Source organism: Macrobrachium rosenbergii, chromosome 26 (genome assembly GCF_040412425.1).
Source record: "Macrobrachium rosenbergii isolate ZJJX-2024 chromosome 26, ASM4041242v1, whole genome shotgun sequence".
Lineage (NCBI taxonomy): Eukaryota > Metazoa > Arthropoda > Malacostraca > Decapoda > Palaemonidae > Macrobrachium > Macrobrachium rosenbergii.
This window is the reverse complement of record NC_089766.1, coordinates 27,198,992-27,225,778: the sequence shown is the minus strand read 5'-3', so window position 1 is coordinate 27,225,778 and position 26,787 is coordinate 27,198,992. Positions and strand designations below refer to the sequence as shown.

The 26,787-nt window shown below is 43.2% G+C and overlaps 1 protein-coding gene across 1 annotated transcript in view; it reads right to left on the bottom strand.

Annotated features, from left to right (window-relative positions):
* LOC136853121 (transmembrane protein 107-like) overlaps positions 1-25,603 on the bottom strand; it is a 218,256-nt gene extending 192,653 nt beyond the window's left edge. Inside the window, exon 1 of the mRNA XM_067128420.1 lies at positions 25,467-25,603. The gene's annotated coding sequence lies outside the window, so the exon portion shown is untranslated. The remainder of the gene's footprint in view (positions 1-25,466) is intronic.
* Positions 25,604-26,787: the final 1,184 nt, after the last annotated feature.

Genomic DNA, 26,787 nt, shown 5'->3' with positions numbered 1-26,787 from the left:
AGTTAGTCCTACATTTTCAAGGAAGGTAGAGGTGAGGGAACCTGCATAATAATCATTCTTGTAATCTTTTGCCATATCAAGCTTAAGGAAGTCTTTTGGATTTATTCTTTTTAGAAAGTGTACCCAAGAATCTCACTTGGTTTTCTTATATAAGCACTGTTGTTTTGCTTGGGCATGCTTATACAGTAATAATTAGTTTTGAATGTTGGAGAGCCACTGTTTCTGTATCTTCTGTAGTTCCTGGACTCTTTCCTCATGGAACCTCCTGTTTTGGGTGCTGCATCAACAGCACTTCCTACTTTGCCATTCAAGTTGTTGTATGATTCAGTATGATTCTTAAAGGACTCAAATTTATTATCTACTTTAACATCTGGAGTGAATTTTGCCCAACTTCTTTTATCTTCTACTTTGGAGCAGACAATAGGTTGCTGATTTTAGATGAATTGGCCAATGGTTACTACCATGTAGTTGGTCATTTACTGACTATATGTGGTCAAAGACAATATCTGGAGCGCAGATAGTAAGATCACTAACATCAAGGAGAGAAGCTTAGAAATCAACTAGTTTTCAACACTTTTGTCTCTTCTATGAAAATTTCACCATATAGTGTGCCTTAAGGCACACTATACGGTGAAAGAATGCCAACATGTTCATCCAGAGGTCAAGCCACAAATTAAGCTGTTGCCTGGGAGGAATCTCCTCCTTGGTCTCCGGGGGGCAGGGGGGAGTTGATCTTCAGACTACAAACTGATGAGTTCAATACAAGAGGAACAGTCTCTGCATCCTACAGCATGTGAGTAGCAGGGGAAAGGATTTTGCTACACGTGCTGGAGAAGAGGGAACTCCTGACCCACAGTTCAGGGTGTTCATCTCATCCAAATACAGTACCATGAGCAACTATGACCAGGGGGACATGACCAATGGTTTTGCTTCTCAGGGCACCTGAGGGGAAACTCAAGCGGCTAGGCCATACCTAGGTGTGAAGCCATGGGTGGCTCCCCCAAGATTATTTTGCTCACAAATGAACAAAACAATCTCCTGAAAGTTCTGCTCTAGCTCAGCCTGAAAGGGCTCTGGAGGACTGGGACCATCCAGACCCATCAGATCCTCAAGGACATGAGCCACATCCCATTGCCTATTAGTGGAAGACATGCCTAGCTTCTGCTCCTTAACTCACTCCTGATCTTGAAGAGTTCAAATGTAACTCATACCAAAAGAGGCCCCATGAGACCCAACATTCACTATCTGAATGCTGTTTGGACTTGGACACTGCCATCCTAGCACCTCCCCTCACTGGAAAAAACCTGAGCTAGCAGAAAGTACAGGGGAACAAGCACATATGTTACCTGTCACATGCACCTTATGAGCATGAGGTGAATGTACCCCAGAGAATGCGAATACTGAATGAAAAGGAAGTGATGACTCCACCCCTCCACTGCAAGCCACAGGAGACACTAGGGGGAGAGCCTACCCCATTGCATTGCCTGCGTGTGCAAGGCCCAAAGACCTCAAGTGCAGAATGAATGGGTTGTGCACACCCATCTCTGTGTCTCCTTAGATATAGAAAAGGGGAGCTGTACCCACCCACTGGGGAAGGGGGGGTTGTACCCAACAAGTGCATTGTCCTCTAAAGGGAGTAAATGACAGGACTCCTTCACCACTTGATTACTATCCCCATGGGGAAGAAGCACCCTCTGTAGACAGTGGACTAGGAATGGAGAAAGGAAAGACAAAGGAATCAGAAGGACTCAGTGGTGTCACTGGGGCCTTGAGGCCAACGCTAAGCCCAGCCAACACACTCCCTTGCAGGAGGAAGCACAAATTACACCTTCCCCTGCACAAAAGAACAGTACCTTTAAAGTCAAAAGGTCAACTGTCATGGGAGACATGAAGCACCCACAAGGGCTGCAGCACTCCTCTTAGTGGCATTGTGCATGTTTTTCACCATTAAAAAGGAAAAAATATTAAAAAATTTTTTGACAAAGGAAAAATCTATTTCTGGAGAGGGGACCGTGTCACCCGGTGAAAAAAAACCATTCAGCACTTATTTCTAGGTAATTCCGTTGCTAGATACCAGAGAAAGCTAAATGAAATGCTGGGTTACTACCCCCAGACTCTTATTCTCCATTAGATGGAGTGCGTCTCTATGGAAAAAGGGTGAACTATAAAAACACGGAACCTTATCCTATAGAGATCCCAAATAAGTCAAAATAGTCCCACAGAGAGGTGCCGTTACAAACCCATGCACCACTCAAGAATGGACAGTACACAAATCACCGCTATCACCGCATTCCATGAAAGCAACACCACTATGGGGGGACACGACACATGACAGAGGTGGGCCACGGGTAAAAACGGTCCCCTCTCCAGAAATAGATTTTAACTAAAGTCAAAATCCCTTTTCTGGATCATTAATGTCAGCCTTGAAAAATTAACAGTGAAATAAATATCATTCTTAAATTGCAAGAGATAACAAAATGTAAAACAAACATAAGACCAAAGGTCCACCAAAAAATTATAATTGCTAGCAATAATAACAAATAATGCACAATGTAACTGATGGAGCTTAAAATTAACCTGACAATACAAAAAATATACTTAAACCAAATAACTATACAAAACTGAAAACATTATAACATAACTGTGTTAATTAGACAAATATACAGATAACACGGTCAGGTGAGAAAGTCAAGACAAGCCTGACTGAAATGACTGATTAAAGAGGATAACTGAGGCAGTGGAGGAAGAATTGACTAGGAATCAAAAGGGTACCAGAGGGAGGGACAACGTTCCCTGCCACACTGCTGAGAATTTAAGAGCTTCTAAGATTTCAAATAGTGACGTTTGAAAACCAAGGGTGACTTCAAACCAGTGTATTTGGTAAGATCCGTGAAATTCATGTAATGGAAGTAGTTAATGGAGGTGGCCACAGCTCTAATATCATGAACTCTTGGGACTGAGTCAGGATTAGCCTGCTTGATAAAGTAAAGGATTTGCTGTCTAATAGCAGACATAGAGAAAGCTAAATGAAATGCTGGAGTTACTACCCCCAGAGCGAGCTCCACTAGATGGAGTCGTGTATGGAAAAAGGGTGAACTACAAAAAAACACGGAACCTTATCCTATAGAGATTCCCAATGTCAAAAGTCCCAATGTATTTTTATAATAAAATGAGGTTTTGTACATACTTACCTGGTAATTATATATATAGCTGTAGTCTCTGACGTCACGGCAGAAAAATTGAAAATCGCGGCAGCGCTAATGAATGGTCACGTGATACCCTTCCCACCGCCCTCTACAGGTGAGTGAGAGGAACCATAACCCAAACTCTTCATATGTTTATGCCATACCTGCCCATGAGAGGGGAGGAGGGTGGGCTTTGATTATATAATTACCAGGTAAGTATGTACAAAACCTCATTTTATTATAAAAATACATTTTTGTACATATAACTTACCTGGTAATTATATATATAGCTGATTGGCACCTTGATGGAGGTGGGCCATGGCAGCTAATATGAAAAGTCTAGACAATTGTGAAAATAAAAAACACAATGATGGTTCCTTACCTGTTGAGGTAGCTGATTTGATGGATACTGCCTCTTAATCTGCTATCCTCAACTTGCACCAACTAGGTATATAGACCTGAGGGTTAAGTGCTAGAGGGCTACATGCCAGTCGAGGGCTCACCGTGGACTATGCATGATAACCAACCAAATAAATGCCCCTGCCCAGGGCGCAGTACACGAAAACACATAGAACAAGGGGTGTCACCAATAACCTGTACCTTAAAAATATTACCCAAAATGTAAGACTGTTGGGTACTCCTAGTCACAATGTACCCCCAGACATCCCAGAAAACAACAACGCTAACCTTAAGCAAGAGAAAGCATCACAAGGAAGGATCGACTTCCTTTATTCCCTTACCCAACACCGTGCCAGTCACCACAAACGGTCCCAACGTACTGCATCCATCATATATTGTCTCAATCTCTCTCAAATAATGAGACGCGAACACTGACCTACATTTCCAAAATGTAGCTTGAATAATTGAATCTAAGGAAAGATTCCTCCTATATGCCAACGAGGTTGAGACCGCTCTCACCTCATGAGCTTTAACTTTAGAAATTTGAAGCTGCACATCTGCTACCTGGTTGTGAGCTTCTACAATCAGGTCTCTCAAAAAGAAGGAAAGAGCATTCTTCGAAAGAGGCCTACTCGGATCCCTCACAGAACACCAAAGATTAGGAGAGGGACCTCTCACTGCTTGAGTCCTTTCGAAATATACTTTTAATGCTCTTACTGGGCATAAAAGTCTTTCTTCTTCATCTGGTCCCACCAAATCCGAGAGACCTGGGATCGAAAAGGATCTCGGCCAAGGCTTAGACGGAGTCTCATTCTTTGCCAAAAAACTCAACAATGAAGAACAGACTGCCTTACCCCTAGAAAACCCACTTCTCTTATCTAGGGCGTGCAACTCACTGACTCTCCTTGCTGTAGCCAAAGCTACCAAGAAGATTGTCTTCCTCGTAAGGTCTCTGAATGAGCAAGACGATAATGGCTCAAACTTACTGCCCACGAGCCATTTCAAGACCACATCTAAATTCCAGGAAACCAATCTCTCTCTGGAATTCTTGGATGCTTCAAACGATCTGATAAGATCTGACAAGTCCTTATCATTTGAAATATCCAGGCCCTTATGCCTAAAGACTGTCGAAAGCATTGCTCTGTAGCCCTTGATCGACGACGAAGACAGCTTCCTATCCACACTCAGATACAGGAGGAAGTCTGCGATCTCTTCTAAAGTGGTCTTAGAAGATGATGTGCCAGTCTTCCTACACCACTCTCTGAAGACTGACCACTTAGCTTGATAAACTGCTGTTGAGGACTGTCTGCGAGCTCTAGCGATGGCTCTAGAGACCTTCCTCGAAAAACCTCTAGCTCTGAGGCAACGTTCGACAGTCTGAACGCAGTTAGCTGAAGAGCAGATAGACCTCCGTGAAATCTTCGGAAGTGAGGCTGTCTGAGTAGATCTACTCTCGGTGGTAAAAGCCTCGGGAAGTCTACGAGAAGACTTATCAAGTCCGGGAACCATTCCCTTGCTGGCCAAAACGGAGCAACCAGCGTCATACGCACGTCCTTGTGGGACAACATTTTTGTTAGAACTGCTCTCAACATCTTGAACGGAGGAAAGGCGTAAAGGTCCAGACCTGACCAGTCCATCAGCATTGCATCCACGAAGACTGACCCCTCGTCCGGCACTGGACAGCAATAAAGAGGCAGTTGAGTTGTCTTCTTGGTGGCAAACAGATCTATGAGAGGATGACCCCATAGCTTCCACAGTTGGAGGCAAACTTCTTGATTTAAGATCCACTCTGTTGAGAGTACTTGAAAGCTCCTGCTTAGCTCGTCTGCCCTCACATTGAGCTTCCCTGGAATGAACCTTGTCATCAACGTCGTTTGGTTCGTTTTCGCCCATAACAGAAGATCTCGCGCTACCAGGTATAGCGAGAACGAGTGGGTCCCTCCTTGCTTTTTTATGTATGCGAGAGCTGTTGTATTGTCTGATTGGACAATCACTGCCTGGTTCCTTACCACCTTCGAAAATTCTAAAAGGGCTAAATGAATGGCCTTTAATTCCTTCAGACTGATGTGCCACCGAAGTTGTTCTCCCTTCCATCGGCCTGCTGTTTCCAACTTGCCTAACGTGGCTCCCCATCCTAGATCTGAAGCGTCTGCACACAAGATGAGGTTGGGGTTCTTTGGGAACAGTGAAATTCCTTCCTGAAGTTTCTCTGGAGAGTTCCACCAACTGAGGTCTGCCTTTATCTCCTCTGAGATTTGAAAAACAAACGAGTCCGGGCTCTTCTTCCTGTCCCAGACTTCTCTTAAAAAGAACTGAAGGGGCCTTAGATGTAGTCTCCCCAAACTCACAAACGGTTCTGCGGAAGACAACTTCCCCAGAAGGCTCATCCACTCGTTGGCCGAGCATTGGGTCTTCTTCAGAAAATCTCGCACTTTCAACAGGCACGACTCTACCCTCTCCACCGACAGAGAAGCCTGAAAAACTACCGAGTTCATCTGAACTCCCAAATAGACTAATTCTTGAGATGGCACCAGATGTGACTTCTGCCAATTTACCAGAAGTCCCAGTTCTTCGGTTAGATGAGGAGTCTTTTCCAAATCCTTCACACACCTTTTCTTCGTCTTCACACGCAGGAGCCAATCGTCTAAATAAAAAACTGTTCTGATCCCCAATAGATGTAGCCACTTCGCCACTGATGACAAAACTCTGGTGAATACCTGGGGGGCCGTCGAGAGGCCGAAGCACATTGCCCTGAACTGAAACACTTCGCCTTTGAACACAAAGCAAAGGAACTTCCTCGAAGCAGGATGGATCGGGATGTGGAAATACACATCCTGGAAGTCGATGGATACCATCCAATCTCCTGGAAGAAGGGATGACAGCATTGATTGAGTGGTTTCCATCACAAACTTTGTCTTCTTGACAAACAGGTTCAAAGCGCTCACGTCTAGAACTGGCCTCCAGCCTCCTGACGCCTTTGGTACTACAAAGAGACGATTGTAAAATCCTGGGGAGAAAGGGGGGAGAACTTTCTCTATTGCTTCTTTCTCTAGCAAAGCTGACACCTCTTTCTCTAGAGCACAACATTTCTCTGAGTCTAGAGAATAAGCCATTAAGACCACTGGTTCCCTGGACAAAGGCGGGTCCTTCAAGAATGGAACTGAATAGCCTTCCTTTAAAACCGAGACTGTCCAAGGTTCTGCTCCCCTTTCTTCCCAGACTGTCCAGAAAGCTGACAGTCTGGCTCCTACTGGTGAATGAAGGGAGGCGCTCTCACTTCTTGTCTGAGGGTTTGATCGCTTTAGGTACAAAACGACCTCTCCCTCTCGATCTGGGAAACGATTTAGCAGGGGCTCTTCCACGAAAGGGCCGACCTTGAGATTTATCCGTCGACGTTGTCGGGCGAGCAACTGTTGAAGGCAACAGTTTAGGCTTCTTGGTGGACTGTGCCAGCAAGTCTTGAGTTGCCTTCTGTTGAAGAATCGAAGCGATCTCAGATACTATTTCCCTCGGGAAAAGATGTTTCCTATCTAAAGGAGCGAACAACAAAGCTGACTTCTGGGACCGAGAGACTCCTTTACTGGTGAAAGAACACCATAGTTCACGTTTCTTGAGAATTCCCATCGTAATCACAGAAGAGAGTTCCATAGCCGCATCTCTAATGCTCCTGTCGATGCAAGCTAACACGTCGGACAGGGAAGCGAACTGATCGTCCTGAAGGGCGCAAGCTTTTAGTTTCCTCCCAAGAGCTCCAACCGACCAATCGAGGAAACTTATAACTTCCAAAATCTTAAAAGCATTCTTGCAGAGGTGATCAAATTCCGATGTGGAAAAGAATACTTTGGCTGAATTAAGAGCCGACCTCCTGGCCGAATCTACCAAACTAGAGAAATCTCCTTGGGAGGAGGCAGCTACTCCCAACGAGAAAGATTCTCCAGTCTCGTACCAACCACCACGACGAGACGACAATTTCGAAGGGGGAAAACAAAACACAGTCTTCCCTTGTTCCCTCTTCTCTGCAAGCCACTCCTCCATTTTCTTCAATCCTTTCTTGGCCGAAATAGAAAGAACTAATTTGGTAGCCAGCGAAGTGTCTGTCCTATTATCCCGAGCGTATTGAGATTCCGGAGAAGCTGGAGATACTGGTGAAAAGGAATCCGGAAAATTCTCCAGAAAATACTGAAGCAGTTGCTTATAGCTTGATAAAGGCTTCTCTTTCTCTGGTTGTACCTCCGCCTCCGATTCCGAAGCAACATCACCACCAGAAATCGGGGAAAGAGCCAAGGATCTAGATGGAGGAAGATTCGTCTTCCGAGGAGAATGCAGCACAGGATCGCTCGTAGGAAGCCGCACATTCGATGAAGGAGCATCCTTTGAAATCGAAGCAACTTGCAGTTCGTTCACGGAAGGATCACTTTTTTCATAAAGCCGAGAATACTATCAAGCTTCCTATTCATTTCCGCCAAAAACAAATCTTGAGGCAAGGTGGAAGAAGGAGAATGCGGAACTGAACGAGGCACGGTGACCGCAGGTGTTGGAGCTTGACGAGAGTCACCAGGAGAAACAATTTTTTGGCGCTTGGCACATGGCGCCAGGAGGATCGTAGTGTGGCGTATGGCGCAATGAGCCAGGCGAAACGAAGGATGGCGCATGGCGCGTGGCGCTAGATGCAGCAATCACGCCAGAAGCAGCAACAACAGGCGAAGACAACACCACTCTCTTCTTACGCAAGCGTCTCCGGCGCCAACACATGCCTCTCGTCTCCCGAATCGACGGAATGCGAAAAACATTCGGGCTCCTCCCAAAAACTACACGAAGGAGGTTGATCTTGAAGCGCCACTCTTTTCTTGGGAACTGCCAAAGGAGATGCCAACCTAGACCTCTTGAATGGTCTCGAGACATCTTTACGGCGCCAACCTCTCTTAGGCGAATCCTCACTCGACATACTCGAAGACATACACCTCCTTGATGTGCCTTTTCTATGGCTAACATCTGCATCCTGGGAAGCGACAACAGGACTGTTTGAGGGGCCAACTGCTCAAACAGGTCCCACTCACCTCCCTTGGGCTTTCGACTTGCCTCCTCCCTGGTGCTGGGGAGTTTGACAGAGGTCCAGGCCTAGGAGAGTGAGTGGGCCGAACAGCCAGCTCCTCCACTGCACTATCACAAGACACTGCACTTCTTACTACCAAAGACTTACTCATCCGCTCCATGGCAGCAAGCATCACACTAAAACGCGCATCCATCTGCGTCTTAAGACTGGCCACGGTATCGGGTTCGGGAATACCGGGGTCTGGGATAGGAGATTTGTTAGAAGGAATATCAGGGTTAGTAACCGAAAAAGATAAATCCTGACTATCACGGGAGGATAAAGAGGTAGTCCTAGCTGAAGCTTTTCTAGCTCTCTCTTTTTGATGCCTTCTCAGATAAGCATTTAAAATCTTCCATTCTTCCCCTGACAAATCCTTACATTCTTCACAGGTTAACGATACCGAACATACCTGTCCTCTACACCCCGAACACACAGAATGAGGGTCAATGGTAATTTTCCCTAATCTAGTTTTGCAGCCCTTGCTACAAAACCTATACACCGAGGGACCAGTGTCCGACATAATGCTAAATAAGGAAGGCGGGGATGAAAAAAGCTAAGCACAAACAATGTCTGCCAAAGATTCAAATCAAACAATTGTACATCACCCACAATGTCCAACGAAAGAATCAGCGATAATTCTCTGCTAAGCTGCACCGGTCTTACCGGTACCACACGGCAGAAACATATGAAGAGTTTGGGTTATGGTTCCTCTCACTCACCTGTAGAGGGCGGTGGGAAGGGGTGTCACGTGACCATTCATTAGCGCTGCCGCGATTTTCAATTTTCTGCCGTGACGTCAGAGACTACAGCTATATATATAATTACCAGGTAAGTTATATGTACAAAAACTGAGTTTACTTTATCAGATGAAACAGAAAGAGTACCTCTTCCATTAAAAGATCATGAAAAGGTTTTGAATATAACTCAAGATCTGATTTTTTGTGTATCTAGAGTACCTATGCCCAAACAAATAGGACTGGCTCTTCATATTTTAAGGCAAACAACAAGCAAAGATTTAGTAAGGACTCTTAATAGGTTTGGGCATAGCATAAGCTACAATGACGCACAGCGATACATAACATCAATGGCTAACCTTATGAATGACAAAATTGAACTGACAAGGTATTCATCCCAACCAATCTAAACCAAGGTAATTTCTTACAATGTGCATTTGATAACCTAGATTTTTCAGAGGACACACGCGATGGAAGAACACTTCATGCTACAACACATATGTTGTACCAGTATCAAGACAGAGATGAAAACTCAACATGTGAAATCCCTGTTAGAAGAAGAAAGAAAACTGATGATCCAACTGCCTTACAATTCTCAGTCCCAAAAAGTCACTTGTTATTAAAGGACAGGAGACAGGCTACAGTTTTATCACCAGACATACCACTAGTCAGTTACGGGTCTGAAGCAGAGCTCAAAGACATCTTATTAGATGATGACAATCTTGTTTGGTCACTGACTAGGACTCATGCAGAACGAGAGGGGATAAAATCCTTATCTTGGAATAAATTCTTTGAAATGATTTGTGACCCAAAACCCAAAACTGTTATTGCCTATGGCCCAACCTTCCCAGAACCTCCAACGAAACCAGATGTTGTGCAAGCATCATTAGATTACTTTATCAAGGTAACTGAAAAACTAGGCCAAGAAAATACAATAGTTACATGTGGTCAGGCTATATATGACATTGTTAAAGGATTTGTGACTAAACATCCTGAAAAACATCTTATTGTATGCATGGCAGGATTTCACATCACTGTAAATTTTCTCTCATGAATTGGCTTTTTCATGCGAGGAAGTGGTATGGAGGACATCCTTGTTAAGAGTGAAATTTGCTTGCCAGGCACAGCAAGTAAGATTGTCAGTGGAAACTCTTGGCCCAACATCAAAATTCTGGTCTATGTTTGTAGAGATGGCGTATACAGCAAAGAGAAATATTACAGCTGAGAGGTCAGGTGCGTGGAGTGCTCACTTGGCAGAGATGCAGTCCATGCTTCCAAATGTTATCTCTTCCAAACATTGTAAATATTCTAACTGCTTACCAGCATATCTATATGACATGCAAATGCTAGAAGTCACTCATCCAGAAGTCTTCCAGAGGTTTTCTGAGGGACTATTTACTGTTTGTCAATCAGAAAGGGCTTTCTGCGGAACATGGACCGATCTAGCCCTGGAACAGACTTATAATAGAGAGGGAAAGTCCTCTTTGTTCAAAGGTATCTCACAGAACCAATCAGCTCGTGACAAATACATCAAGGTTTTGCCAATATTAACTGAAGTTTTGGAGGCAGTGAAAAGCATGGTCCACGTAGAGGGAACATCTGGAAGCCATCACAGAAGGTCAAATAAACAAGTCAAGGAGGATGCTGATTTGATTGAAAAGGTGAAGCGTACAGTTTCAACTGCGATGATTAATCCATTTACTTCTGTGAACAACAGGGGCTCAAGAAACGGGATATGCAAAGATTATTTCTCCAGAGATCAAAAGTTTTATGCAACCGAAGAAAACTGGCCAGAGCAAAAAACAAACAATTCTGAAAGTTTCCCGAGAAGAATCAGCAGTAACAAGAACTTTATGCTTCATACAAAAGAGTGATGAAACAGCTCGAAAAGAAAGAAGCATTTGTGCATGAATGGACACCTTATCCTAGTTCACTGTTTCAACCTGACCTCAAGTTTCCAAGCGGCTTTTCCATGACCAAGGGCATAAAGTGTGATTTTATTGCACATCTTGTAGCTGCGAGTAATGGATTCCCCCTTGGTGCTAAGACCTTTGGTAATTTGGTTGAACGATATGTTACAAAGATCATGGACATGAAGCCAAAAGGAGTCAGTGAAATATATTTTTTTGGTGATCGTTATGATTTTTCAAGTGAAAAAAGCACTAAGGCGGATGAAAGAATCATTCGGGGAAACGCAAGTACACCCCAGTTTGTTCCAGCAGAAAATGTTTGCATTCCCAACTGGAAACTAGTTATGAAAAGTTCACACAACAAGGCTAGTCTTCTGGATTTCATATCACGAACAATTTGTGCCAAAATAGATATCCTAATACCAAATGACATTTTTCTTGTTTTGGGTGGGACACTTTCCGGTAATGATGAGACTGTCAGGGTTAGTGAAGAAAGTGTTCGTGAAATTGAAGATCTCAGATGTGAAGAACATGAAGAGGCTGATACTCATTTAATAGCTCACCTTGCGTATGCAACTAGACTTTATCAACAATCGTGTGTTATAATCCAAGCTAAAACCACAGACATCACTGTCTTGTCCATGTATCATTATTGCCACTTACAGTCAGTAGCAGAGATTTGGATCCAGAAGATGGACAAATATTTATCAGTGCATGAACTAGTAGAGCTGTTGTCACATAAATACCTTAAAGAAACACATACCCTTCCAAGCATACAGTGAACCCCCCGTATTCGCGGGGGATGTGTCCCACACCCCCCTGCGAATAGGTCAAATCCGCGAATGCTTAAACCCCATCTAAAAACACTTATAACAGCCCATTTTGATAGCTTAAACCAAGAAAAACCTTATAAAAATGCTTATACCTGAGTATTTTAATAGTTTTATCCCAAAAAGTGCATTTATTCATGAAAATTATATGAAAATACAGCAATTAGTGAATATTTCTCAACGAAAAATACCGCGAATGGGTGAATTTTCCGCGAACGATGGCTAGATATGTTCCACAGAGAAACCCACGAATGCGTGAGTCCGCGAACCGTGAGAACACGAATACGGGGGGTTTACTGTACTGATATTTGCATATGTGATCTCTGGAAGTGATAGTGTGAGTTATATTTACCGTCGTGGTAAAAGGAAGGCAACCAAGATAGCTTTACAGAAAATGGCCCAGTATACTGAGCTATCACGATACGGCGACAGCGACGAACTAGATGTAACAGATGGCATCGTTAATGAAGCAAGAGCTTTTGTGGTTGGTCTTTATGTCACAGACACATCTGAAGACTTAAATGTCCTGAGAGAACATATTTTTGCATCGAGTCGAACCGATCTGCGAAATTTACCTCCGACTGAAGATGCTTTTCACCAGCATTGTATCAGCTTGTTATCTACAAGTGAGCCGACATGTGCATATTGTCCCTTCCTCCTGTCACCCAGTATGGCAAAAGAGTTGTCAGTGGCATACTGCAACCCATAATGATGACCAAGCCTGCAAAGCCAACATCTGCAAAATCAGCTTCACGCAAGTGCAAATTCTCGAAGTGCTTACGTAACCGTCTGTGCGCAAAATTACAGGTACCCTGCTATATAGGATGTTCGTGTCTAGGTAAAGCCGGTAAATGCTTACGTGCTGAAGCCCAAGATTCGACTCAAGATGAAGATTCATTGATCTGAGATGATGCTATTGCTTTTCCTTTTTATTTACCAATGAATAAATCTAATATAAAAAAGACTCAAGATGCACCAGTGTGGTAAAGTCATTTTAATTTACCTAGATAACAGAGTTGAATTCAGTGTCAATGTGGGCAGTCATACTGTATGAAAATGATATTTTAATGATAAAATAAAGTTTGTTCATACTTACCTGGCAGATATATATATAGCTGTATTCTCCGAAGTCCGACAGAATTTCAAAAACTCACGGCACACGCAGTGGGGCCAGGTGGTTAGTACCCATTCCCGCCGCTGGGAGGCGGGTATCAGGAACCATTCCCATTTTCTATTCAGATTTTCTAGTGCCACTGTCTCCTGAGGGGAGGTGGGTGGCACTATGATTATATATATCTCTGCCAGGTAAGTATGAACAAACTTTATTTTATCATTAAAATATAATTTTGTTCATGAGACTTACCTGTCAGATATATATATAGCTGAATCCCACCATTGGAGGTGGGAAGAGACAGAATAGGATTTAGGAAACAAATATATGTAGGCGATTGACACCTTGGTTCCTTACCTGTTAGCATAGCTGACTTCGTGATACTGTCACCCAAGCCTGCTTCTGCTTTACTAGTCTCCAGCAAGGTAGTGACCTATATAGCTGGTGAGTTCTAGATGATCTGTCCATGGGGGCGTGACCACAATGGGACTAGATCATAAGACCATATTGTGAGGGCAAAAGGAGCAACGACCAACCACCTGACCGAGCCTATCTAAGTCATTAAACCTAACATAAGTTAACGACTGGGACGTCCACCTCGTACAACCCAACAACCATAAAAACACAAAATCAAGATTAAAAATACTTCCTAACCTCTAAAGGATAGGATGAGTATCGCTCTCTGCCCCAACACTGGATGGTCTGAGGAAACGTGGTCCTAGCTTAATAGCAGTCTTCACAACGTATGTCGTCTACACGTCCTGCAAGTAATGCGGAAGGAACACCGAATTGCTTCACCAGAAGGTGGTACCCAGAAGATCGCTAACGGGACATGTTCTTCTGGAAAGCCACCGAGGTCGCAATGGCTCTCACTTCGGAGCCTTGACTTCAGAAGTCTCATGTCGGCTGTCTTGGCAGGTAGAATGAGCCTCCTTGATCGTGAAGCAACAAGAATGCCAGAGCATTCTTGGACATCGGCAAGTCCGGCCTTTTGACAGAACACCACAGATTGTCCGACGGGCCTCGACTTCCTTTCGTCCTGTCTAGGTAGAATTTGAGAGCCCTGACAGGGCACAGGACTCTCTCTGATTCTTGCCCAAGAATTTCTGCCATACCCTTGATCTCAAAACTCTTGGGCCAAGGGGTAGAAGGATTCTCGTTCTTGGCGAGAAACATAGGGCTTAGGGAGCATACGGCATTATGCCCTCTAAAGCCCATGTGCTTGCTGATGGCTTGAACTTCACTAACTCTCTTCGCCGTCGCCAGAGCAGTTAGGAAAATAGCCTTCCTTGTCACATTCTTGAGAGCGATGCCGAATGAAGAGGCTCGAATGTATCCGACATAAAAATTTCAGGAACGACATCCAGGTTCCAGGAAGGCGTCCTCGGCTGTGGTACCTTAGCAGTCTCAAAGGACCTCAAGAGATCGTGAAGATCCTTGATTGTCGGCCAAGTCTAGACTCTATGTCTGAAGACTGCCGACAGCATACCTCTATATCCTTTAATTGTCGAGACTGCCAGCTTTTCCTTCTCCCTAAGATGAAGCCCTAGGAAGTCTGCTATCTGCGGCACAGAGGTTGTGGTTGAGGAAATCCCTTGCTTCTGCACCATTTCCTGAAATTGGCCCACTTTGATTGGTATACCACATTGGAGGAGGGTCTCCTGGCGCTGGCGATAGCCCTTGCCACTTCTCTTGAAAAACCCTCGCCTCGCCAACTCTTTGTGATAGTCTGAATGCAGTCAGACTCAGAGCGGGAGGTTTTTGTGGTACATTTCGAAGTGGGGCTGCCTGAGCAGATCGACTCTCAGGGGAAGCGACTTCTCTTGAAGTCCACCAGGAAGGCCATGACCTCTGTGAACCACTCTGCCGCTGGCCAAAAAGGGGCGATCAACGTCATCCTCGTCCCTTCCGACGCTGCATGAACTTCCTGATGACCTCCCAGAATCTTGAAGGGAGGAAAGGCGTAGAGATCCATTCTTTCCAATCCCAGAGGAGGGCATCTACTGCTACTGCTCCTGGATCTAGTACGGAGAGCAGCATAGAGGAAGCCTCTTTGTCCTGGACGTCGCGAAGAGATCCACCAAGGGACGTCCCCATAACCTCCACAGCTTCTGACACACCTCCTCGTGAAGGGTCCACTCGGTCGGCACAAGCTGACGCTGCCGACTGAGTTAAGGTCCGGACATTCTGGGGCTCCTGCCACAGAACCTCGTAAGGATCGTGATCCCCGAGCATGGGCCCAAAGCAGGACTTCCTTCTGCTAGGGCAAACAGGGACCGGGAGCAAGTTCCTCTCTGTTTCTTGAGGTATGCCAGGGCTGTGGTGTTGTCCGAGTTTACCTGTATCACTCGGCCTGATACTTGGCTCTTGAAGAAAAACAGGGCCAGCAGAATCGCCCTAACTCTTGAGACTGATGTGCCAGGACACCTGTTCCCCTCCAGGTGCCTGACACTTCCTCCCCCTAGTGTTGCTCCCCATCCCTCCCTGGACGCGTCCCGGAAAACAACACTCAGGTCGGGGCTCTGAAGGTGTAGAGAAACCCCTTCTGCCAACCTCTTGGGTCGAGCCACCACCTCAGGTGATCCTTGACGAAGGGAGAGATCCTCAGGGTCTCCTCTAGATCCTCCTGTCTATCCAGTTTTCCACCAGGAAAACTGGAGCGGTCTGAGATGCAGTCTTCCCAGGGAAACAAACTTCTCCAGCGAGGATATGGTCCCCAACAAACTCATCCATTCCCTCACTGAGCATGTTTCCTTCCCCAGGAAGGATGAGACTTTTCCTAAGCATTGCTGCTGTTGTTCCTGGGACGGAAAAGCTTGAAAAGCCACTGAATCCATCTGAATCCCCAGATACAAGATGGACTGCGTCAGGATCAGATGGGACTTTTCTACGTTTACTAGAAGTCCTAGGGACTTCGTCAACTCCAAAGTCAATTTCAGGTCCTCCAGACACTTTGACTGCGAAGAAGCTCGAATGAGCCAATCGTCCAGGTAAAGCGAGATTCGTATGCCCGCTAAGTGAAGCCATCTCGCCACATTCTTCATGATGATCGTGAAGATCATAGGGGCTGTGCTTAGCCCAAAGCAAAGAGCTCTGAATTGGAACACCCGTCCCCCGAGTACAAACCTCAGGTACTTCCTCGACTGGGGATGTATGGGGACGTGAAAGTAGGCGTCCTGAAGGTCCAGCGAGACCATCCAATCTCCTGGTCTTAATGCTCCTAGAACAGACTGGGATGTCTCCATCGTGAACATCTCCTTCACCACGAAGCGTTCAGTCTGCTGACATCTAGGACTGGTCTCCATCCTCCCGACTGCTTCGAAACTAGGAACAGTCGGTTGTAGAATCCTGGGGAGTCCAGCTCCAGGACTTGCTCCACAGCTCTTTTCTCGAGCATTTGCACTAATAGCTCGAAAAGGATCTGTTGCTTCTCTTGATGGTAGGAGGGCGACAGATCCCTGGGCGACGTGCACAGAGGTGGCGTGTCGAGAAAGGGGATCTTGTATCCTCTCTCGATGACTTCGAGGACCAGGTGTCCGCCCCTCTTGCTCTCCAGGCTCCCGCAAACAAAAGAAGCCTGGCTCCTACAGGTGTCTGGAGGCGCTGCAAGTCACTTCTTGCCCCTAGGTTTAGGCGGGCTCTGCCTCTGGAAAGACCTCTTCCTCGGGAGACGATCTCGAGGAAGAAGCTCCTCCACGAAAGGGCTTCTGCTTCCTGGAGGTCTGACCCGACGACGACGTCAAAGGGACTGCCGGGCGTCTTGACGAGTGGGCCAAGAGGTCTTGAGTGGCCTTCTCCTTCAAGCTGGCGGCGAGATCCTTGATCAAGGACTGGGGGAAGAGATGGCTCGACAACGGGGCGAACAGCAATTCTGCCCTCTGCAACGGAGAAACTGACTTTGCTGTAAAGTTACAGTACAAGGCCCTCTTCTTCAAGAGGCCCGTACAAAAGTGGGAAGCCAGTTCCTCCGAGCCATCCCTGACGGCCTTGTCCATGCAGTTCAACACGCTGGACAGCTCCCCCAGGCTGATCGAGTCGGGACTTCTAATCTTGACGTCTAGAGCCCCCAAACACCAGTCCAGGAAATTGAAGACCTCCATGGTTCGAAACAGTCCCTTCAAATGGTGATCCGTCTCCGACATAGTCCACGACACTTTGGCTGCAGACAGGAGGGACCTTCTAGGCGCGTCGACCAAGCTAGCGAAGTCTCCCTGGGACGACGAAGGAACTCTTGAGCCGACGTCCTCTCCGGTCTCGTACCACATACCTGCCTTGCCGCTCAGCTTGGACGGAGGCAGGGCAAAAGAAGTCTTGCCTTGGGTCTTCCTTTCCTCCATCCAGGTGTTAACCTTCTTGAAGGCCTTCTTCGTCGCCAGAGACGAAGTCATCTTAACAAACCCCGGCGCTCTCCTCGTCTTGGACGAAGCTAACTGCGAAGGAGGAGAGAGAGGAGCCGAGGGTTTGAACTTGTCGCCAAACAAGTCCTTGAGAAGACCGGCTAACACCTGGTAGTCCGTAGACGAGGAAGTAGGAGGCTGCTCAAGGTCTGCAGGCTCCAACTCACAAGAGACTTCTCCCTCTTCAATGGGAGAAACCAGAGAGTCTCCCAAGACCTTGGGAGAACAAAGGCCTTGCGGTCCAACACGCAGATGGGATCTTCGCTTCCCCGCAGTCTTTGATTGCTCTGAAGCGTCACGTCGAGCAACCAAAGAGGCGCCTGATGAGCCTGATGAGCGCCCTGTCGGCGTCCAGCCGAGCGCCCTGAAAGAGGAGCGTCCAGAGCAGCGAAGCGGATAGCTGCTTGCGGATCCACGCTGCAGCCGAAACGTCCACGATGGCAATCCAGCGGCGGTGAGCTGACGAGCAGCTGGGCGGTGAAGACGTCCAGGAGAGGGGACTTCCTGCCTCTTGGCAGGCAGCCTGCGAGTCCTCTGCGCCGATGATGGCGATTCCAGCAAGAAGAGAAGCCAACTGGTTCCTGTCAAGCAGAATCCTCTGAAGACGTCCTGGTCCTCTTCTGAAGACGTCCTGGTCCTCTTCTGGGCGGAAAGCGTCGAAACACTCAGAAGAAGACGAAAATACGCCTTGAGAAAGAGTATGTGAAGCGTCCTCTTCTCTGAAGCTTCTCTTAAGCGGGCGAGAGTCCTTCCGAGAGTTCCACCCCTTGCGCGGGGAGGACGCCTTGGAGGACGAGAAGCAGCCTGGGAAGCATCAACAGGTCCTGCCGAAGGACGCCACATCGGTGGGAAGCCCCGTAACCTCTTGCGGCTTTCAACTTGCCCTCCTGAGTCCTGGGAGTCTGACAGAGGTCCAGGCCTAGAAGCGTTATGGGGCGATCTGCGAGGCTGGGATCTGAGGACGCCCCTCCACTACCTGCGAAGGGACTATCGGTGGGAATCCCCGTAACCCTCTTGCACTTTAAAGAGATTTGCCCTCTCCCTGAGTCTTAACTGCACTTTGAAGAGAAATCACTTTCGATTCCAGAGCACGGATGGTGTTCATAATCTCCGTCAGGGCCATACCCTCCGCAGACACAACCTCAGCGCCCGAAGGCAATACCACAGGGTTAGGTGATACTACGTCTACAATAGGGTTATCAGGAGAGGAATTAATACCCTGACTCTTACTAGCACTCCTGGAGGAAGACCTCCTGATCCTATCACGCTCCAACTTGCGTACATAGGCATCATACACCTTCCAGCTTGCATCCGGCAAAGTCTCACACTCCTTGCAGCGATCATTTATCAAGCAAACCTGCCCCCTACACCTCATGCATACAGTGTGAGGATCTACCGAAGCCTTCGGTAGCCTCACCTTACACTCATTCACACAACATACTCTGAAGCTAGCAGAACTAGATCCAGACATCATCCAAAGAGCAATCAAAAGCAAATCCAAAAACAGTCCACAAAAGCGTATGCCAATCCACAATCCAAAGTCAAAAACCAAAAGTCAAATAGAATACTTAAGTGGAAAATAACGAGTTTACGAAATCCAAAGACGGAGGTACTGAAAACAGATGTTGACAGTACCGGCAATATTAAATGACAAGAAAAGAAAGTGCACAGCGAAACATCCACTCTTCACAGCACCCAAAAGAACAACAACCTAAGATAAGGAGGAGTATTCCCCCAATTACCCCCATAAATAGCAGTTCCCAATTACCCTCATAAATAGCAGTTGACGACCTTGTCACCAAGTGCAACGACAAGCCCAGGTTGTGCAGGGGATACTTCTATACAGAGGGCGTTGGTTTGTGTTACCGTAGGAACAACTTGTAATTCCCATGAATTAATCACTCATCTGATTAGATTGAACAAAGTGTATGTGGCTTCAGAGATGGTTTCAAATTGAAATGCATTAGAGCCTGTAGGTCATTCTTTGCCCTAATCAAGTGATTTTCCTTATTTCTTTATAGTTTATCTTTCAAGGTATAGCAGACCTTTTAAGTTGTTACTATATTCAGCTTTGTAGTTTGCCACGTACCACACTGGAATAATTGTAAACTTTCTGTAGAAACTACTCGTACTTCTTCACTAAACTTAGAAATGCATTCAGATTCAACCATGTTATTGCTTACCTGGCTTCCTTAGCAGATAAGCTCATAAAGAGGGTAACAAAGATACTCAGTACAATTTCCCATTACTCTAGCCTTAATGCTTTCTTGGCATCCATATTCCTTAATGGTATTGTATAGTTCATCAAACTGAAAGTCAAGTATAAACTGTCACACCAAAGTAATTTTCCGAATACATATTCCATATCCAACAATTTTAATTCCATCCTGTTGGCCCAGTGTTTCTTTTGGAAAAAATAGCCATTGCCAGCATCAAATTAATGCCTTAAGTCATTACTTGTGCCAGAATGTCATCAGTGAGTCCTGGGCTAGAGAGGGGGGGGGGTTAATTTGGGTATTTTCCATAAAAATGTGCTGAGAAAACTCAATAAGACTGTTTGAAAACCACAAAAAGACACCACTAGCTTTTCCTGGAATTCAGTCCTCCAACAGTGACACAAGAAAGAGCAGACTCCCCACTGTCCACTCCATATCCTACCCTGAAAAAATGGCATCAACATGACTAAAGTGGCTCAAGAATAGGCCAAACCTACTGGATGGGCTTGAAAGCACTGTATACATGCAGTCATCCTCACTCTAATCATCTTGGTGGGCAAACTGAACAGAATGCCATGACTCCCATCCCCCAGAAACAACCCCATACCTGGGATCCACTTGCTAGTTCTAAATGACATTACTGTCCCTAAGATATCAATATGACTAGCATATTGATACCTCACAGGTCCCAACACTATTGCTTTTCAAAATTTACTATGTATAATGCTAGGAATAGTATCCATTCTTGATAATCAAGGAGAGAGAGAGAGAGAGAGAGAGAGAGAGAGAGAGAGAGAGAGAGAGAGAGAGAGAGAGAGAGAGAGAGAGAGAGAGAGCATACAGTAGATGTATGAAGGCTGTGCTTTCATTTTTCTTTCTTGTGAAGCCTAGATGAAGGCTAATATCATCATCATCATCATCTGTGATATACTGTATTGAAAGGAACTCTGTGATAAACTGTATTGAAAGTAACAAGAACAGCTAGTCCATGGCCTGGGGGGGTTCCCGTGTGCATGAGATGTACCCTAATTCACCCACTTGCCTTTTACAGTAGACACCTTGAATTATCTGAAAAATCAGGGTGGACTTTCTGAAACCTGGCAGCAAGTGAGAAATTTAGGCTTAATTTCACTATATCGGGTGATAATTTCGACCCATGTAAACTCTGGGTACCTGACCTTAAAATACCCATCTCCTTGAAAATTAATGTAGAAGGCTCATTTACCACTCAAAATGTTCCTTTTAATGAGCTCTTTCAATGATATGTAAATCTTTTTACTTTTAGGATTATATTAGGTCATAAATACCCAAAATGTCACCAGAAATCGAGAAAAGCTGATGATTTACCTCATGAAGGAAAATTGGTAAAAATCAAACAATATTAAAGAATGAATGGCATATATTGACAATAATCAACACAGCAACACTATATTATCCAAATAATAAGCACTTTATTACTTTCTAAACACACAGAAGCATACTGTAACTTTTCATAAAAACTTTATTTTTAAAATGCCCATTTATGGCCATTGCTATCTAGGTAACGAATTTTTATCATGGTATAGGGATTAATATTTAATGATAAAGTACTTTGAAAAAAGACTTCTCAAGGAATAAAATTATAAAATATATAGCTTGCACAATTTCCTTAAATAATTATTGACTTTATAAATTCTGGATATAGCATGAAAATTATATTAACCTATGACGTAGCTTTAGTATTAAAAGGGTACAATGACATTGCAAATGAAGAAGTTGTATCGGTTGAATTAAACTAATTCAAACATCCATAACGATAGTTTTAATATCAAGAAGATAAATTCAAAGGCAGTATATATTTAATAATGTAAATACATGTATTGAATTTATAATTGAAATGTCTGTAGTTTATTTTCATGGCTAAATATTCTAAGCTTTAACTTACATTCATAAAGGAGTCAAATTTACACAAGTTCTTATGGACGAATGACACTATTTGCTTCTCATGATTGTGCTTTTAATAAGATTCCTCATTCCATACTGTAACCTAAAGGATTGCTACATGTTGCATCACTTACAACTAAGACACTTTGACATTTACGAGGGACAGTGATATGTTCCACATTTTGTACAACTGCACATCACAGTGAATTCCTCAGGTAATGGGTTCTTTCCATCAGTTGGCACAAAAAGATCATCAGCTACTTTATAACCATATAAAATAGGATCAAGGGCTCCATTTAGGTTTAGATGAAACAGAAATCATGTGATATGTGGTAAAAGTATGCTTATTATTTGAATAATATAGTGTTGCTGTGTTGATTATTGTCAATATATGCCATTCATTCTTTAATATTGTTTGATTTTACAATTTTTCCTTCATGAGGTAAATCATCAGCTTTTCTCGATTACTGGTGACATTTTGGGTATTTATGACCTAATATAGCCCTAAAAGTAAAAGATTTTATATCATTGGAAAGAGCTCATTAAAAGGAACATTTTGAGTGGTAAATGAGCCTTCTACATTAATTTTCAAGGGAGATGCGGTATTTTAAAAGGTCAGGTATCCAGAGTTTACGGGTCAAAATTATCACCCGATATAGTGAAATTAAGCCTAAATTTCTCACTTGCTGCCAGGTTTCAGAAAGTCCACCCTGATTTTCAGATAATTCAAGGTGTCTACTGTAAAAGCATCGAGTGGGTGAATTAGGGTACATCTCATGCACACGGAACCCCCAGGCCATGTACTAAGCCTTGTATGTGTATATAATAGGTATATATATCTATATTAAAATGAGAGAGAAAAACCACTTACATTTTCTTATTAACATATATATATATATAATACAGTATTCTATCTTATCTATTTTTACTGATGTCTTACTGTCTGGATATAACGAAGCAAAATAATCTCATAGATGCATATCGACATTAAAAACACATATAATTTGGGTTCAATTTTATGTAGAATTGCAAGCATGTAAGCATGGGTTGAAACCAATTTACAGCGTATAGTGAGAACTGTATATTACACATAAAACTTGCTGAATTACAGTATTTTTCTTTCGTATTTAACATGCACTTTTAATTTATTTCAAATAAAGACAACACCAACTACTAATTGGTTAGTCTACTCTACACAACTCTCAAGGCCAAATGATACTTAACTAAGTTATATTTAAATCAAGCTACTGGTTACACAGACACTCCTAGTTATGTGTGCTGTACCTAATATGCAGAAATATTATCTGTATGAGGGATGTTTCAAGTATAACAAAATAACTTGGTTTCAACTGACTGACTTTGAACACTACACAGTGTGAGTACAATTTATGTACCCTACATAAATTTAACAGCATGCACTGTACATTCTGCAGGTTAGTATTCTGTTTGACTGTTATATTTAAAGTTTGAGAAAAATATCTTACTTACGTAATACTGCCCCTTGGGAGTATAGCATGTTCATGAATTTCTTTTGTGTGGAAATCACATGGGTAATGTTCTTCACTATAAATAAAGAAACCCACCAGGAAAAGAGTATTACATGTATTGGGGAGAGACCATATTGCCTCTAAACATTTTTACTGGAGTTTTGATTACTTTACACACCAAAAATGTTAAAAGCTCTTGAAGGGAAGTATCTTAGTATTGTTTGATAATTTCAATGAAATTTCCATACGCTATATCATTCCTTGATTCTACAAGTTATGAGTATAAAAAGTGTAAATAAACAGAATTTAGTAGGTATCCATTCAGTTGCAAACTGCTGTGCTTATTCTAACAAATTCTAACTGTTTTAAATAATATGTTATGTAGCTAGTGGTGGCCTTCAATTATTTTATAATAATAATAATAATAATAATAATTAGTAATAATAAATATCATGGGTGTGTAATAAAAGTGCTTGTTCAAATATATGACATGCTTTAATATTCAGTGAAGTTCTCAGTATAAATGGATTATTTGTTCACTAGATTTTTCAAAGTACCTACAATCACTATAGATTACATGTGAAAACAATAGCTGTGACCAGGTTACAGATCTTCACTGTGAGGAAGAATGTGAGTGCTGCAAAAGTAACAGTTGCACATTATGGCTCAAGTCAAACTCAAAATGTGTACAAAATATGGTAAAAACTTTAAAACACTGTTTTTACATTTCAAGAACCTTCTCAACATCTTGTTAACTCAGTCTGGATACAACTGTGTAAGTACCTATCATGTGTCTGTGAACTCTTAAAAATACATCTGTTTGCTGCATGAAACAAAAAAAAGGTTGTAAACAAGTTTCAAACATAAAACACCCTACATAAGTACACATATCATGAAACAGTGAGATGTAATGTAGTCATCTGAAATCCTATAAGAAAACTTGACAATTCTATATAGCCTATACAGCAACATTACATAAAAATGTAACATCGTTACAAAAATCACAGGACAGTTTGATATTTAGCCTAACTGTAACTTATGACAAAAACAATGGGGCCATTGGCTTGACATCATATGGAAAAATTTGTCTTTGAGGCTTATCAAAAATATTTCAAGAATTTCAAAATGTACCAAGTTTAGCCAGTGATATTCTGTACTCACAATATCAAAATATTTGGATACAGGCACACCTATGCACCAGATGAATCCCGTGATGTAACTTATCCTGAGGAAGTTCTCTCAGTACCTACTCTCAAAAGTTGCCTAATCAGTTAAAGTTCTGCTCAATCATCAGTGGGCCTCAGCAAGGTCAATTTAGTTTCACAGGCAGCTTTTAGTAATGGTTGCCTAGCTTAGATTAGTCTAGGCAACCAAAAACAGTAGACTAGGTAAAACCTAAAGTATAATTTGACCTTGCGGAGGTATTATGTGATGACGCAAACTTTACCTGAACAGACTTTTTCTGGGATACTTGGCCTAGGCTGCACAATCTATATGCTATGTTATGGATAAAAAAGTGACCTGTCAACCTCTAGCCTAACAACATGCAAAACACCGTCTCAGGATTAGGGTAACTAGGCTAAGCATCTTCAAACAACATTTCAACCACATCAGCCTTGGCACACTGTTCCTCCTCCAACCTCTGGGGGCCTCCAAATTTCATGAGGGTGGGAACACATTTCAACTTGGTGCGGGAGTCTGTGCGGAATACGTTGTTCTTGTCCTTCCAAAAGTCACGCCCTCCAACCCCAACGTATATGAAGACGGCGTCGTCGGGAGCTTTCTCAAGGGCACCTTTCACCACCGGCTCAGCGACAACGCAGTCGGGGCACCAGCTTTTTCCTTGGGCGTCCTTCGTGCCCGAAAACAGAACGAAGATGGGGTTCCCAGACGGTTTGAATTTCTCGATTTGTTCTATAAAAGCATCAAATCCCTCAACTTCGACTTTCTGAACCATTTTCGCGAGATGTCAGCAGTAGAAAACCAAGAAAGTAGAGTTGTGATCTGTAATGACACACACTGGACTTTGACAATTCGGCACGGGAGCGAAGGCGGTTTCGGTCAAGCAGCGTGTTATCTAAACAGCTGATTCATGACATTTCAGACGTCAAAATGTCTGAAGAAATACACCACTAAACAAAGTTCTTCACGTGTAATACTACTACTCAATACAAGATCTTACCTTAATCTACCAGCATACAATCATCGTACAAGGTATCGCGCCGCCCTTTAAAGGCACTAAGGAATTTGAAAATTTTGACTTCTGCTGCACTTCATACTTGTTTACATATGCCAACGTGAATAGTGTTTCACGAAGCTTCAAAACATTGGCTCATAAAGGTTCGTATCTAAAGTCTGAGCCACACTTCTTCTACCTGAATGTCGTTTATCACACCTTTTACTTATCAGTTTTACAGCGAGTTTTTTTCAAGTCCCAATATTCAAGTAAAAATGGTTATGGCGACTTAAGCTTTCACAATTGTGTCTTTTTTATATTTCATATGAATCAGATTGGATTCATAACCTATATCTATTTATGTATGTTTGCTAATGAAACTTATTTCATTAGAAATATACATTTGAAAAGTATGCTATCTAGGGTTGAAAAATAATAAATACATCATGAATTTAAGGAAATAATTATGGCTAAAAAATTACGTGTTTCAATAAGATGAAAGAATGCGATTTAGTGAGGGGTCAGAAACAGGGAGGAGCAGTGAAAACGTTCTTCTCTGAATTCTGGTTCTACAGGAAAAAGCAAAACATAACCCTACCCGAAAGCAGAATTAAGGGAAACCTGAATATAAATTTGCACTTTTAAAATTAAAATATGAAAAATACCTGAAAAAGTTAATTTTTTTGAAAGACTGAATTCAAGGAAACCTATGAATAAATAAATAAAACAATGTTGCATGATTCTGACATATTTCCCGTGGCATAAATTTGTCATAAAGTGACAAGAAGAACCTAGACTAGCATGATAAGCAGACAGTGAGAAAATAACCTTTTAAAACAAAATTTGAAAATAAGGGAATAAGTTATATTTAGAACCGTATTGACCAGTACCCTAAATATCTTTTTCAACAATGACGTCACACACCGTAGTCCACCAGTATTTCGTTGGGCAATCTGAAAGGTGGAATATCTTACCAGCAAATCAGTTTGCTTTCCGAGAAATAATCCCACTGAAGCAGTTCTGCTCTTTGATAAATGACCTAAAAATAAGTGTCTGGCATTACTACGTGAGCTTATAATAACAGATTTAAAATGGATGGACGTTCAAGAAGATGCGTTGGCACATCGTAATCGCCGTGCCAGTACTCTATAGAATGTTTGAAAGTACAAATAGAAAATGACATAACCATGGGGGAACAGTCCAGAGGACAATATCCTAAGCCCGACGTCATTTAGCATGCATATTATCGAATTATCTAGGCTTATATAAATATATATTAGGTAAAATATCAAATTTTCTCGGAGTGTACACAATTTGACCATGTGAG